Source organism: Rhinopithecus roxellana, chromosome 4 (assembly GCF_007565055.1).
Source record: "Rhinopithecus roxellana isolate Shanxi Qingling chromosome 4, ASM756505v1, whole genome shotgun sequence".
NCBI classification, from domain to species: Eukaryota; Metazoa; Chordata; class Mammalia; order Primates; family Cercopithecidae; genus Rhinopithecus; species Rhinopithecus roxellana.
The window spans coordinates 162,186,158-162,194,217 of record NC_044552.1 but is presented as its reverse complement, the minus strand read 5'-3'; positions in this window follow the sequence as shown (position 1 = coordinate 162,194,217).

Below are 8,060 nucleotides of genomic sequence, written 5' to 3'. Positions count from 1 at the left end.
GAACATCAAGAAAAAATTATTCACTAAATTTAAGTGATATAATATTGCATGTATTTTGGACACATGCAAATTATATATAATTGAATTTGTTAATTTAAATATTTGATTAAACAACTTTAACCCTTATATCTGAATAGATGACTTCAAACAATTATATAGTATATTCCTGGATCAATTATTTTGCTCATTGTTACAGTTGAGGACTGAGAGTGACAATCACACTTTTAAATTAAATTTTAGAGTACTTCTCCCATAAGTGAATATCACATATATTAACCTGTGGTTGGTTTGTTGGTTATTTTGCCATGTTTTGATTCTTTTTCATAGATACATCAGCATATCCCTCAAGATGATTGTTAATAGATTTTAAAATTATGACCTAAGTGGAGCTATGAGAGAAAATAAACTATAATTTCCAAGCACCTCTAATGAATTCCTTCAGAAAATCCACTTGGAACCTCATATTTTTCTTAACTTCTTGGTGATTTTAAGGGAAATGCCTTAAAGGCTTTCTACTGTGCTCCAATGCAGATATGAGAATATGACCAAATAAAACAAGTCCCCTGGATAGTAATGTACATTTCAGTAGCAATTCATAGAGTGCTTTATTACAGTACCCTCTAGAACTGCATAAAGCAAACATTAAACTGTAGAGCAATCAGCTAAAAGCCTGATTAAGCAAGTAGGATTTAAGCAAACATTTCAAACAATCAAGATTGATCCCTGAAGTTTCTAAGCAAAGGAGCTGCCTTCTTTTTACCACAAACAATAAGCCCATGGAGACAGAATCAAATCTCAAATGCAAAAGCAGAGCTATCAACATGACCAAAAAGCAAGAGCAAGGCACAATTCCAGCAATCTAAACAATGAATTCATGATTTAGAAGTTGTGCCTCTAGCATAGAGGTAACCAGTGCCTATTAAATGCCATATGTGTATTGCAGGACTGTCCTGAGTGAGTGAGATATGAATAGATGCCCAAGTATACCAAGCAAGTAGGAAGTGCACTCTCCTTTTATTGGATCACCAGCTTTGATAAACAATGTATTAGCTAAATAATTAGGTACCTCTGGTTTTAGAAGCTATATTTTGTATAAAAAATAATAATATAGATATCTTCTCATCTTACTACCAAAGTTAATACACTTTTCTTACTCTACTACATTCAGAATGGCACACACACACACACACACACACACACAAACTGAGAGAGAGAGAGAGAAAGAGAGAGAGAGAGAGAGAGAGAGAGACTTATGTTTCATTTGTGTCCATTTATTGTTGTCTCTTAGAGGTATAATTTGAATTGTTTTAGTAACTTTCTTAAGCAGATAAATTACTTGAAATAGTTGTTATTGAAATTGTGAAGAAAGTCACAAAGTGACAGTCTGTCACCTCTACAAAAGCAAGACAGTAACTACCTCAAAGACTATATATTAATAAATGGATGCTACCAAGCCAGTGACTACCATCCTACCAATGGCTTCGTAGCATTCTCATTATTTACCATCAGAATTGACATCACAACTATAATGATAGTTAACATTTAGTTTCCTACAATTGTGTTAAAGGTTTAAGGTGAAAGAACTTATTTAATTTTTATAACAGCCATTGAGCCAAGTATTTTACTTTTTCTCACTTTACAGATGAGGAAGTGTATGTTTTAGAGATATTGACCAAATTGTCCAATACCACACAGCTTGGAAAAGGAAGTATGTGAATGCACATTTAGGCACTGCCTAGAGAACTTTTCATCAGTATCCAATACTTGTGATTTTATTATTTTTAATAATAGAGTTTACATATAGTACCAGGTTCTTTTTCTTCTTTTTTATGCTCCTCTTCTAGCCAGTTCAGAAAGAAAACCATTTATAATTTTTGTTTTTGCTGACTAGTTACTTTTCCACATTCAAAATGAACTTTTCAGCTGGAACATTACAGGAGTCCTTCAAAAACCAATTCTTCATTATTGTCAAAAATGTATATCTTTTGGTTCTAGAAGAATATTTTAGATAAAGGATCACATAGGGTTAAGTATCCATCTATAGCCCTTCTTCTTCCAAGAGGGGAATTTGTAATAAGGATATTTGCTTGATAGTGGAGGTAGTCATATATCCTAAATGGAGAGTTATTTTTAAATAGCAAGGGTAAACTTCTGCACCAGCTGAAGTTTCCAGATGGTGTGTAAAAAAGTAAGCCAAAGACAGGCCGGCTCCAGAATATGTCCTTTAAATAGCTGCGTGGCAACAGAATTGTAGGAAAATGGTAGTGTCATCAATGATGATAAACAAAATATGTCTGGACCCATGGGGCCAATAACTTAAACAGGAAGGCTATGAATAATAGGTTCAACCATCTGATGAGGATGTCTCCAAAGCTCTTGACTCAAAATAATTTGCAAATATTCAAAATTACATGTCAAGTTTGAGAGGCCTTAAATCCAAATAAATTAAACAACAGAAATCAGTGTAGCCTCTTCCAATAGCATTCACATGTAATGTTTCACAGATGGTTAAAGACTGAAGGCAACACAGTTTATCTAATCCCACTCTCATTTTACAGATGAGCAAACTGATTCAAAACACAACCTACATTAAGCACATAGTATTACAAATCTAACTTAATTACATTAAAAATTAGTAAATAAGTAAATTAGTAAATGAGTAGCTGTCTTTTTCCTCTTTTTTAAATACACTTATAACCTTGGTTAGAAAAATGTATCCATCAAGTGCCATAGGTTCCAAGCATAGCACTAGAAAAAATATATAGTAATATAAAATTTTAAAAATAGAATAAACACAATACATAATGATAAGACTAATTTTGTTTGATTTACCTACAACTGGAGTTTTTCAGAGATTATGAACTGATGAGAAATAAAAGAAATATTAGAAAGAAAGAGAAAACTATGGCCAACTTGAGAATAACTTGCCCTTTCATCTGTAGATGAGAACTTCTGTCACATGGATAAACCTCTAGTTCTTAAACATGTCACAAAATTGTAAAGACACAAAAATTGACAGGTTCCAAGAAGGCTTTTGAAAACATTTTTTATTTCTAAATAATTTTAGATTTACCGAAGAGTTGCAAAGATAGTATAGAGAGTTCACGTGTAACCTTACCCAGGTTTCCTGCAATGTTAACATCTTATGTAACTATCATACAATTATGAAAACCAAGAACTTAATATTGGTATCATCCTATTAACTATTACCAACTTTATCTGAATTTTATGAGACTTTTCACTAGTGTCTGTTTTCTGTGAAAGATCTAACCCAGAACTTCATTGCACTTAGTTGTCATGCTTCCTGTGTCTACTTCAATCTGTGATGATTCCCTAAGTATTTCTTTGTCTTTCATGTTCTTGGCACTTTTTGAAGAATACAGGTCAGGTATTTTGCAGAATGTCTCCCAGTTTGGGTTTGTCTGAGGCTATCTCATGATGAGATTGAATTTATGGGTTTTAGGCAAGCATGTCGCAGAGGTCATTTACCCTTCACACTGTATCATACCAGGGGCACATTGTGTCAATATGTCTTACTCCTGGGATGTTAACTTTGATCACTTGGTTAAGGTGATATCTACCTGATCACTCTACTGTAAGCTAACTTTTTTTGTATTTAATAAATATTGGCAGAGGGGGAGATACTTTGAGACTATGAAAATATCCAGTTTCTCATTAAATTTTGTCCACTAATTTTATCATATATCTTTGAAACTTGCTTGAATCAGTTATTACAATAATGTTTTAATGGTGATTTTTCTATTTCCTTTATTCCCTCTACATTTATATTGTACAATGATATTAAAGAGTCATATCTTCACCTCAGTCCATTTGTTTAATCAATATTCATTTATCTCAATAGGGACTCATAGATGTTTATTTTATCTGGGTAATAATTTAATAATTTAGTTATTTATTTAATTTTTCTAATTGTTTTAGCTTTGGCCAATGGAAACCCTTTCATATCTACTCTTATATCCCTTTGACATGCCCTCATATTTTTAGTTTTGCAGCACTTTCTTACTAACTAGAATTATAAGATACTCCAGGAGCATCTGGTAATTTGTCTGCCACAGTCTTGAAATCAACCATTTCTCCAGGGGGCCCATTTTATAAAAAATTGGAAAATGGATCATAGAAACCAAGATCTAAATAGATTAGTGCATTCATTGCTACTGAAATATTATTGCTTCTAGACCCTTTTAGTGAATATAACTAGGAGATATATTTATACACGTGTGTGTGCTTGTACTAACCATGTATATACATCTGTCTCTTTTGTGCATACACAAACATTGTATATATAGTAATCATGCATGCACAAGCATATATTTTTCTCTATCTCTGTATTTCTATGCAAATATATGTGTACATAAGCATATATATGAACATATGTGCATATATAAAATAAGTTCATGTAGCATTTCTTGTCTATTTTTCTTTATAATTTCAACCTTTATTTTAGATTTATGGCCTACATGTGCATGTTGGTTACATGGATATATTGCATGATGCTGAGGTTGGAGTATCATTCATTCTGCCACCCAGATAGTAAGCATGGTACCCAATAGTTCATTTTTCAACCCTTCCCCATCACTCCTATCTAGTAGTCTCTAGTGTTTATTGTTGCCATCATTATGTCTGTATTTGCCCAATGTTTAGCTCCCAGTTATGAATGAGAACATGCAGTACTTGGTTTTCTGTTTCTGCATTAAGTTTGCCTAGGATAATGGTCACCAGCTCCATCCAAGTTCCTGCAAAGACATAGTTTCATTCTTTATAATGGCTACATAGTATTCCATGACGCGTATGGACCACATTTTCTTTATCCAATCCACCACTGGTGGGCACCTAAGTGGATTCCATGTCTTTACTGTTGTGAATAGTGCTGTGATGAACGTATGAGTGCATATGTCATCTTAGTAGAATGATTTACTTTCTTTTGGATATGTACCCAGTAATGAAATTGTTGGGTTGAATGGTAGTTCTTTTTTAGGTTCTTTGAGAAATTTCCAAACTGTTTTCAACAGTGGGTGAAATGATTTACATTTCCACCAATGGTGTATAAGCATTCCCTTTTCTCTGCAGCCTGTCCCAGCATCAAGGTTTTTTTTTTTTTTTTTACGTTTTAATAATAGCTATTCTGATTGATGTGAGATGGTATTTCATTGCATGTCTCTGATGATAAGTGACATAAATGAATAAGTGACATAAATAAGTGACATTATCATTATGTCACTTATCTGATGATAAGTGACATAAATAAGTGACATATCATTATGTCACTTATCTGATGATAAGTGACATAAATAAGTGACATATCATTATGTCACTTATCTGATGATAAGTGACATAAATGAAAAAATGTTCCACATTTTTTCATTTGTTGACTGCTTGTATATCTTCTTTTGAGAAGTATCTGCTTGTGTCATTTATCCCTTGTTAATGGGGTTATTTGGTTTTTGCTTGTTGAATTGTTTAAATTCCTTATGAGTTCCAGATATTAGAACTTTGTCAGATTCATAGTTTGCAAATATTTTCTTCCATTCTACAGGGTGTCTGTTTACTCTGTTGATAGTTTATTTTGCTGTGCAGAAGTTCTTTAGTTTAATTAGTCCAACTTGTCAATTTTTGTTTTTGTTGCAATTCCTTTTGGGGACTTAGCCAAAAATTATTTGCCAAGAGCAATATTGAGAAGGAAATTTCCTAGGTTTTCTTGTAGGATTCTTATAGTTTGAAATCTTACATTCAAATCTTTAACTCATTTAGAGTTAATTTTTGTATACAGTGTTAGGTAGGAGTCCAGTTTCATTCTTTTGCATATGGCTAGCTAGCTCTCCCAGCACCACTTTTTGAGTTCTTTCCTCACTGCTTATTTTTATCAACTTTGTGGAAGATCAGAAGGCTGTAGGCGTGAAGTTTTATTTCTGTGTTCTATATTCTGTTCCACTGGTCTATGTGTCTGTTTTTGGACCTCTACCAGGTTGTTTTAGTTACTGTAGCCTTTCAGTATAGTTTGAAGTCAGTAATGTGATGCCTCCAGTTTTATTCCTTTAGCTTAGAATTTGCTTTGACTATTCAGGCTCCTTTTTGGATTCACATGAATTTTAGAATAATTTTTTCTAAGTTTTTGAAAAATGACATTTGTAGTTTAATAGGAATAGCATTGAATCTGTAAATTGCTTTAGGCAGTTTGGCCATTATAACAATATTGACCCTTCCAATCTGTAAGCATGGAATTTTTTTTTTTTAATTTTTTGGTGTCAACTATGATTTCCTTCAGCAGTATTTCATAGTTTTCCTTGTAGAATGTTCCACCTCCTTAGATAGATAGAGGTATTCCTAGGTATTCTATTTTTTTGTTGCTACTGTAAATGGGATTATGTTCTTCATTTAACTCTCAGCTTTAATGCCTTTCCTGTGAAAAGGTCTCTGCTTATTTGTAACTTATTTGCCCAACGGTGGTACACACCTGTTTCTCATTATAGGTGTCTACATTTGTTATGGTGTGGTAAAACAGTTTCAGAACTTATCACCTAGAGTTCAGTCTTTGGGTGGTTTTTTTTAGATTATTCTCTTCATCAGCCTTACAGTATTCAGTGAAAACAGTTTTCCAAAGTTTCTAGATCCAACCTATTTCTTTCCCACCTTCTTCAATGCATTACGTCATTTATTTATAACACAGTTAGAATCATTGTTGCAATCTGTGTTCCATCTTTGATTTTCCCAAAATCCTGGTTAACTTTCTAAAATTTGCAGACATTAAAATTGACTCTTCTTTATGTCCAGATTTATGAGGTTTTACAACACTTGTGGTACTATAATTACCCTCACAGTACCACACAAAACTATTTTACCCCAAAGTTTTTCTGCTGCCCTTATGTAGTAAAGTCTTCCACTATTACAACCACTGGCAACCACTAATATCTCCTATTTTCACAATTTTGCCTTTTCCAAAATGACAAAAAATTGAATTATATAACGTAGCCTGTTAGATCTGATTTATTTCACTTAGAAAAATACACTCAACTTGCATCCATGTTATTGTGCAAATTGAGAGTGTATTTATTTTTACTGCTACAGTGTCTTTCAGTGTGTAGGTGTTTCAGAGTTTAGAATATATTGACTGTTTACAGTTTTTGGTGACAATAAATAATGCTGCTCTAAAAATTCACGTATAAAAATTTTTGAGAATGTAGATTTTTTTATTTAGGGTCAAGCTCCAGAAATAGAATTTTTGTGTTGTATAGTAAAGTTTTGTTTAACTTCATAATAAACTTCTCATAGTGTTTTACAAAGTAGCTATATCATTTTTTTTTATTCTTGCCTCCAGTGAATGAGAGTTCTAGTTGTTTGGAATTCTTGTCAGAATTTGATAATGTCAGAGTTTTGTTTGTTTATTTAATTGATTGTTTTGTTTTGGTTTTGTCATTCCAATAGGTGTGTTGTGGTAGCTTACTGTGATGTTGATTTCCATTTCCCTAAGGCAAATAACATTGAGGATTGGCAGTATGTTTATTGTCCATCCACATATTATTATTTTTTTTGGTAAAGTGTCTTCTCAGAACATTATCCTATTTATTTTCAATTGTGCTGTTTGTTTTCTAATTGTTGATTTTTAAGAGTTCTTTAGATATCTTGGTTATAATCCTTTCTCAGATATATCACTTGAAAATATTTTCTCCAGTCTGTGCCTAACCTCTTCATTCTCTGAACAGTGTATTTCGCCTGGCAAAATTTTTGTATTCAGATAAAGTCTAGGTTACCATTTTTAAAAATGAATCCTGCTTTGGATGTTATATTTTAAAACCGTTTGCATTATGCAAAGTTATACAGATTTTCACCCACCTTTGATCCTGGAAGTTTTATACTTTTTTGATTTATATTTAGACATATAATCTATTTGAACTTTAATTTTGTATAGGTGTGACATGTTGAAGTTCAATTTTTGAAAAATGGCTATCTAACATTTTCAGTACCATTTAAAAAATATATTCGTTTTTATTGTATTACTGTTGCACTTTTGTCCAAATCACGTTGGATTTATTTGTGTGGGTCTA